This window comes from Poecilia reticulata, chromosome 10 (genome assembly GCF_904066995.2).
Source record: "Poecilia reticulata chromosome 10, P_reticulata-male-v2, whole genome shotgun sequence".
In the NCBI taxonomy this organism is placed as follows: domain Eukaryota; kingdom Metazoa; phylum Chordata; class Actinopteri; order Cyprinodontiformes; family Poeciliidae; genus Poecilia; species Poecilia reticulata.
The window spans coordinates 14,981,787-14,989,774 of NC_088839.1; positions in this window are offsets into that span (position 1 = coordinate 14,981,787).

The following is a 7,988-nucleotide window of genomic DNA, read 5'->3' on the forward strand; positions in this document are numbered from 1 at the left end:
TGAAAGAACTTCAATAGACTCTTAAAAAGCTCTCTTGAACTTTTGTACAACCATGAACTTTAGTGTATTTTAATGAGATTTCATGCAATGAACAAACACAAAATTAGGTTCTCTGGGCAGAATATATGTGTGGTGAAACATAAACACTGCCCAAGACCCTGAACATACCATCCCCACTATTAAATAAAGTAGTGGCTGCATCATGCTGTGGGAATGTTTTCCTTAGTAGGAACGGGGAAGCTGGTCAGAGTTGATGAGAAGATGGGTGGCGCTAAACTACAGATGAACCGAAATCTCAGTAAACTCATGTTCCCTGTTAAAGTACAAACCTAAGTCTGTGGCAAAAACCTACAAACTCGGAACCCAAACCTGCTCTGCTAGATTTGGAATATGATACGCTCCTTCACAATTTGACTAGTTGTTTCAAAATTAATATAGATATGTTGGTGTCCAACTGTGAAACATTGTGCACTTTGTCATGGTCTTGTTTATCGAGGGCAGTTCCAGAGAAAAGCAGCTTCCATTTTCCAGGCGCACCTTTATGACACTGACATTTCTTCACCTTCTAAGTCCAATATTTACTACTTTGCACCCTGTCAGCTCCAAAGGGAAATATCTCTCCAAAGCGCCTCTCTGCTGCGGGTATGTTTATCCTCTCACTGCAAACAAAAGCTGTCTGCTGCTTGATGCAAGTCCAGTTGTATTCAAATGTGTGTTAGATTGTTTTCCAGGTTTTGAGTTTCCAGAGCTACAGTCATGAATATAACATTAAAATAAAAGTTAAACAGATGTCCTCAAAAGGATGTGCAGATTTATATAACTAATTCATGCACATAGAGTTCAGCCCAGAATGAGTCATACCCTTGGAAGATACAGATAGAAAATATTTCTTTTCTTTTCAGCCAAGATTCTGAAAGCTTATTTCTGAAAGAAAATAAGGAAGAAATGTCTAAGAAACATATATATATATATATATATATATATATATATATATATATATATATATATATATATATATATATATATATATATGTATATATATATATATATATATATATATATATATATATATATATATATATATATATATATATATATATATATATATATATAAGAAGATACATATATATATATATATATATATATATATATATATATATATATATATATATATATATATATATATATATATATATATATATATATATATATAACTTATTTACATTTGTGATTTTGTATATGATTTTATATATATATATATATATATATATATATATATATATATATATATATATATATATATATACAAAATCATTTTTTTTATCATTACAGCAATCAAACCAATGAGCTCCAAATCTTTGCGTTTTTACATTCCCCTTTCCATCACCCTAATCTTCAGCTCCCTCCACAGCTTCTCTATTAGATTCAGGTCAGGACTCTTTCAGTATCAAGTTAACATTGATTCCAGTCCAAAGAAACATGTTAATATCACAGAAGGATTACTGCCAGACCTATGAATAATAATAGGCGTAACTATACACACTATTACTTAAAATGCTTTTACTTAGATTGAAGTGTGTAAAGTTTACACCGTGGTGTCGCTTTCAGGATGGAGTACGTAACCTTTGTTAAGATGTCACTATCATTTTCTTCTTTGTTTGTTTGTTTGCCATCCATATTAATTGCATCATCTGGGGATGGGATTTCAATGCTAAATGCACAGTCTGCCACTGAAGTCATTTTAAGCATTCACTATCCTGAGGTGAGTGAATCTTCTTCGTTGTGCAGAGTGAGCAACTCTTTGGTTTAGTAGGAGATTAAGTTGCATAATTATTTGGCCAGTAAGGTGAGTGTCTCTGAGTTGTGATTGCTTATGCCAAAGAATATTTTTGACTAAGTCTTCAGCAGCTAATAGCTTAGCTACTGTTAGCAGCTAACTCACAATAGATATGGTAAATAATTAAAAGTGTAGAAAGGCATGGGCCATACACTTCGGAAACAGGGTTTAATAAGGGAAATTCATTTCATTTGCAAAGTCCTGCAACACTTACTCTCCATGAACATTAAATTTGCACACACAGTGCATGACCCTTGCACAGTTTAGCTAATTGTGAGCAGATCAATATAAAAATGGATCCAAAGTTTTATTCATGTCTAATCTGTATTTCTAACGACTTTAAAGACTGAGTTCATCCTCTTAAGGAGTGGGTTACCTCATTAGGATAAGTGAGCAAGGTAATATTTAAAACTGATATGGTCTTAACAACAAATACAACAGGCAGGTGTGAATGCTATTCTTCTTCTGCTCTGGATATAATTCACTACAATTAATTTGTTGCTGTGTCCTTGGAATCTGGCCGTCATTGTTGATGAAATGTGTTGTGGTGCAGTAAAAAAAAAAAAAAAAAAGCTCTACGCTCGTGTTTGTGTGTGGATTCAACATGCAAATGAAATGCCCCATAGTAATACCAGCCTTATTAAAACACAGATTATGTTTGTTGTTAATTATGCTCCACTCTATCTTACATTAATATGTATTTATGCTATAGTCAAGTACAGTATATCTCCCTCTGTAATCATCTGCCACTTGACCTCTCTCACCCTCATCACTTCTTAATTTCTTAACCTCATCATCACTTCTTTCTTCTCCACCCCCCTCTTCCTGCTTCTTTCAGGCCCCGGGGTTTCCTGACTCAACTCCTCCCCGCACGTGTGTGTTCACCGTTCTGAAATGAGGAAATAAACCGGTTTGTTTTCAACCCTAAACCCCACAGTAAAGTCTTCCAGATGAGAATATTATGGCGTCTGCTCCTGCACCCTGCAGAACGTCCCTGTTTGACCTCTGTGTTACAAGATCTGACAGCAGACTCAAAAAGTAACTAAAAACGAAATATATCAAAATGTTTTCTTGGCGTGTGAAGAAAAAAGTGTATTTTTTTCCCAATAACATTGTTTATATTTGTTTCATTCAATCATTGGTTTCTTGATGTGGCTCAGTGGTTTGATTATTTTTACTTATAAAATGTTTTCTCTTATACTTGGTTTTATTAAATTTTGCATTTTTTCCATTTTTATTAGGCAAACTTTGTTTTGTTTAGCAAAAAAAAAAAAAACAGTGAAATGCAAAATGTCTTAGTGACTGTGGTTCCCTTTTCCTTCAAGTCATTTAAAATAATAACTTCCTAATTCAAACAACATGAGTAAAGTTAATTCCTCATCCAGCTGTCATGATTACCTTGTCATTACAAGTGGCAGATAATGACATCAGGTGTTGGTTATTAATTAATTAAAAGCCCAGATCAAACAATAGATAACACACATAATAAATTATATAGTTATGAAAATATGTCGGGTTAGGTTGATTGGTTTGTTCATTCACTGGTTTTTCTTTGTTACGTGGTTGTTTGGTTAGTTGGCTGAATGCTGTATTGGGGGTTTTTATCGGCAGAAAGAGTCCCTGAAAGCTTCATCTGCTGGTTTACTGGTTGTTTTTTTCCCCATTACTTGGTTAGAAATGGACAATTATTACAATTGTTTAAATAGGTTGCTTTGGTGTTTGCTGTTTTTTAATGATTGGCTCGCTGGTTTTGTTAGCTGCTTGTTTTGTTGGTTGGCTGTAGACAGACTGGCAGGCTTATTGGTTTGGCGTTTTGCTTAATTTTTTAACTGGTTGGTTGCTTTATGTTTTACGTGGAGAGATGTCTGCTGCAATCAGATAACAGAAGAGACATAAAAAAAAAACATGAAGACATAAATAAATTTTTTCCCCTATGATGTAATGTCATAGAATTTTATTTTGCAGAGTTTAATGGCATCTTCTCCATGAATATGAATTTTGACTGTATAAACAGAATATTGAGTAAAAAAAATCTGTCATTGTATTAGAAACAACCAGCAGAGATTAGTTAGTAAAAGACAAAGTATGTTTTACTAACTTACATACCTTCACTAATATTGGAAAAGCATCTGTAGCCTTCAACTGTAAATACAATGATTTATTTTTATTTATTTTTTTGCATCTGATGTTTTAACACAACGGCGACAGAATATGAATCGGTTTTACTCGTGCCAGTATGTGTGGCAAAACGCTAAACTCTAATGTAACACCATCATAACACAAATACCGTTTTGCGCAAAAGACGAGCCAAGAATGTTACAAATCGGCCAAAAATACTTGACAGATGTGCCAACACAAGCCAGTCGCTCGTGGTAGTAAATTAATGTTCTTATTAAATATCTGGGGCCATATGAGAGCTGGTGCCCTGCCATGAAATGCTGTTTCCCTCTTGGCACCGGAAGAAACAGGAACCTCAGTGCGGCCTGTTGTTAAGCCTCCCTCTGTGTGCGCCGCTCGGCGTCAAGAGAGAGGGTATCCTCATGTCTGCACCCCCATTAAATCACACACCACACCTCAGTCTCGGCCAGTGGGCCCATCTCTCCCCTCCAAACCCCCTGCCACGCCACCCAAATCTGTGTCGGTTATGTAAAACGTGGGGCGAGGAGTATGAGAAAGGTCCCCGGAGAGCAACGTTCATCATACATTAAACAGCACCCCAGGTCTGACTAAACACCGGCTCATTAATAAGTAATGAAGGCAGCGGTTAAAAATAGATCCCCCACAGCTCCTTCCTCCCCGGTTCTTCCCCATCTGACAGGAGGCTCTCCATGCGGGGAGCAGCGGAGGAGGCCTGTCCTGATGCGCTCAGAGCCAAACTCGCTCTGGTTGGGATCAGCACCATGGAGAGTACCTCTGTAATAGCTCGCCAGGTGTTCTCTCAGCGCAAGCTCCTGGGTGAACACCCAACGAGCTGTAAACACAGACTGTGACGACTGCAGACATGCTCCACTTGTATCCTCTTCTCCAGCCCAGATCTCCCCATCGTTCATTTTATTCAATCTCTTTCTCAGAATCCAGGACTCTCTCTCTTTCTCTCTCTTTCTCTCGTAGTTGACCCCCAGTTCTTCCTAATTCTATCCTTATAAAATATAAAAAACTTTCTCCTTTTCTTTTCATCAGACATTTCGGTGCGTTTTCACCTCGCCACTCGAGTGAACTCTTCAGTTTCCTCTGCTCACCATGTTCCTCTTTTCTAAAGACCTCTATCCGTTTTTCTGTCTGATTTAAGCTACAGGACTATTTTTTACTCTTCCCCCTAAAGGCCAGATGGATTTCTTTTCATGAGCCTGGAACAGAAGAAATATGAGCAGAATCTGAAAACCTGCAGAGAGGATGAGGTAGAAAAAGGGGGTGATGGGTTGAGAGCAGCAGACGCTTTGGCAACCTTTAGCTCTGAGGTGGGAGGGGAGAAAACACACAGAGTCTAACTCCGCAAGTTCAGCTCAGGAAGATGTTTGGGTTAGGTGGATAAAGCCAAGAATTATGTTGGACAGATGATAATGGAAGCATACGAAATGTGAAACTGAAGAAAAATACGAGTGTGCGATCAACCAGAGCCACAGAGGAAAAGTTTGAATCGATTATTAGTGTTAGAATAGACTTGTCAGCATTCAGATGTAAAGCCATCAAATAATTTTAGGCAAGAAATGGAAATCTAATCTAATTAAATGAGCAGAAATGTCAGCTTTGTTTGTGTAAAGGTGGCAGAGACATAACCTAAAACCCTAAAATGTGACGGGGTTGAATATATGACTAAATATGAACATGCACACATGAATTTTGAAGGGTGTCGTTTTTGAAACACTTAGAAAAATGTTCTCTTTTCATTCTCATTCACAGCTATAAACTAATCTGTGCGGATCTATCGCAATAAAATAGCAGAGAGAGCTGCGTTCTATGAAACTCTGCAGAGTTGGGTTTGCGGATCGGTGCGAGTAAACCACATCTAAACTCTGTATTTTGCTCCCAAACGGAACTTGTCTTGTAATTTTCACCTTTGTCTTCTGTTCTTTGGCCACACACTGCACCACATTCGTAGTCAAGAACTCAAAAGAACATTTGTCAAAAAGCACCAAAGTCCAAAGAGAAAATGTTAACTTTTGAAAGCTTTGGGATCATTTTAAACAATGACAGGAAAGTCTGGCTTTTTGAAAAGAAATTACAAAAAAAAAAAACAGGCACGAGTCAAGACGTCCGCACAGTGTTACATGTAACTAAAGCAGATTAATGAGGGTAGTAAATGGAAGTAAACTGAAGAAAGAAAAGTTCGGAACTTGTCATTCACAAACTGATCATAAAACCGATACGCAGCTGCTTTCCACAGTTCAGATCACAGACATCGCCACATCTCTCTTCCATCCAAATTCTGTGCTCTGCGAACATTTCCAGGTAAGTTAGTCAGATGCTGCTGTGGACTCCTGAAGCCTCTGAAGGTCAGAGTCTCCACCTCTGGTTGGCAGCCAGTTGTCACTCTGCCCGGCCAGGTAGAGCAAGTGAGAAGGTTTTAGAGAAAGCAGCCAAAAAAATTTTTTTCCAACAATATTCTCATCCAAAACAAGACAAAAGACAAAAAATAACAAAAAAAAACAAAAAAGACAGCCAAGAAGTCGGAGCGAGAGGAATGCAACAACTCTGCTACTGAAGAGGGAGAGAGGAGGCTGAGGGAAGACAAAGGGCAACAGGGGAGGAAGGAGAGAAACAATGGAGGTTAGGTGCTGTGGTGAAGATGGAGGAGCAAAGTTGTGAGCAGAGGAGAAAAGGACCAAGGGGTGGCGGATGATGCAGGAAGGTGAGCCAATCGTCCTGCTCACTTGACCCTTCCAATTACCACGGTGGCGGTTAATTAGCACCAAGGTAAGCTCCAGTAATTACCACATTGTGTCTCGGACAAGAGGCTGCTCACACAGAACGCGCACGCGCACACACGCAGGCACACAAACACAAATGTGTTGCTATGGATACCTGCAATCCTCTCCATCACTTTGCCCGCAAAAAGGAAGAGAGGAACGAAGATGGAAATAGATGAAATGCATGAGAGGAGATAACGAGAGCAGGAACGGGAAAGCGGAGAGAAAAGGCAAACAGAAGCCGCACAAAGTCAAAGAAAGTCGGAACAGAGTTTTGGTTTGAAAGGCGCCGACTGATTCTGTGCGTCGGCCCCGGTTTAACAACTCCTGCTTGTCGAGGAATGGCAGATGAGAAAAACAAACTGATCATCAAGTGCTCAGGTAAGCTTTGAGAACCGAAGACAAGAAGAGACACGAGTACCACTTATCAGCTTAAAAGAGGAAATGCTGCGATCTCCTTGCAATTATCTCCTTGACCTTATCAGGTATCTTCAGTCAGTCTCATCGGCGGCACCTCTTCTGCAGGACCTGATGTGAGCCACGACGCTGCAGCCACCTGCACGTTTTCACAGATAGCTGCCCAAACAGGCGCCGAGGCAACAGATAGGTCATGGCACCGTGACCCCGACCCCTCACCTCCACCAACACCTTTACCCCCTAAAAGCTCTGATACTGTATGCGGTGAAACACACTCGTGCACGGAGACACACGGCCGAAACGTCGCCCCGGTTTAGCTGACATGTTGCATAAGCTGTCCAAAACAATATCTCTCAGCACTAAAGTGTAGCAGAAGCAGAACAGTAGCCTCTATTCACGTCAGTGTGGAAGAAGTCGCTCTGTGACCCCCGTTTAGGTAGAAAGGTTTCACTTTACTTGTTTTGCTCGAGGAGAAGATAAAAAAATATATATAAAAAAAGAGGATGGAAAAAAAATTGTGGAGAAACATTTATATGAAGAAATGCCATTTATGAAGGTTTTTAGTTAAAAACGATCTGCTCTGCAGTAGTGCAATTCTTTAATATACTTAAGGGTTGTTTTTTTAATAATTTCAATTAAAACAGATATCACATGAATCCAAATGATCTGCACGGAGTTGCCTCCTCCTCCAGATGCTGCCATGTGCCGCAAATCAGCCTCTTTACATCTTCTCTCGTTCTTTAAAGGTCAAATAGCTCCACCAAGTGTCAAATATCGGTACTGCGCCTGTTTATGCCAAATTGGCAGAAGATTGCTAGGAATCGCTT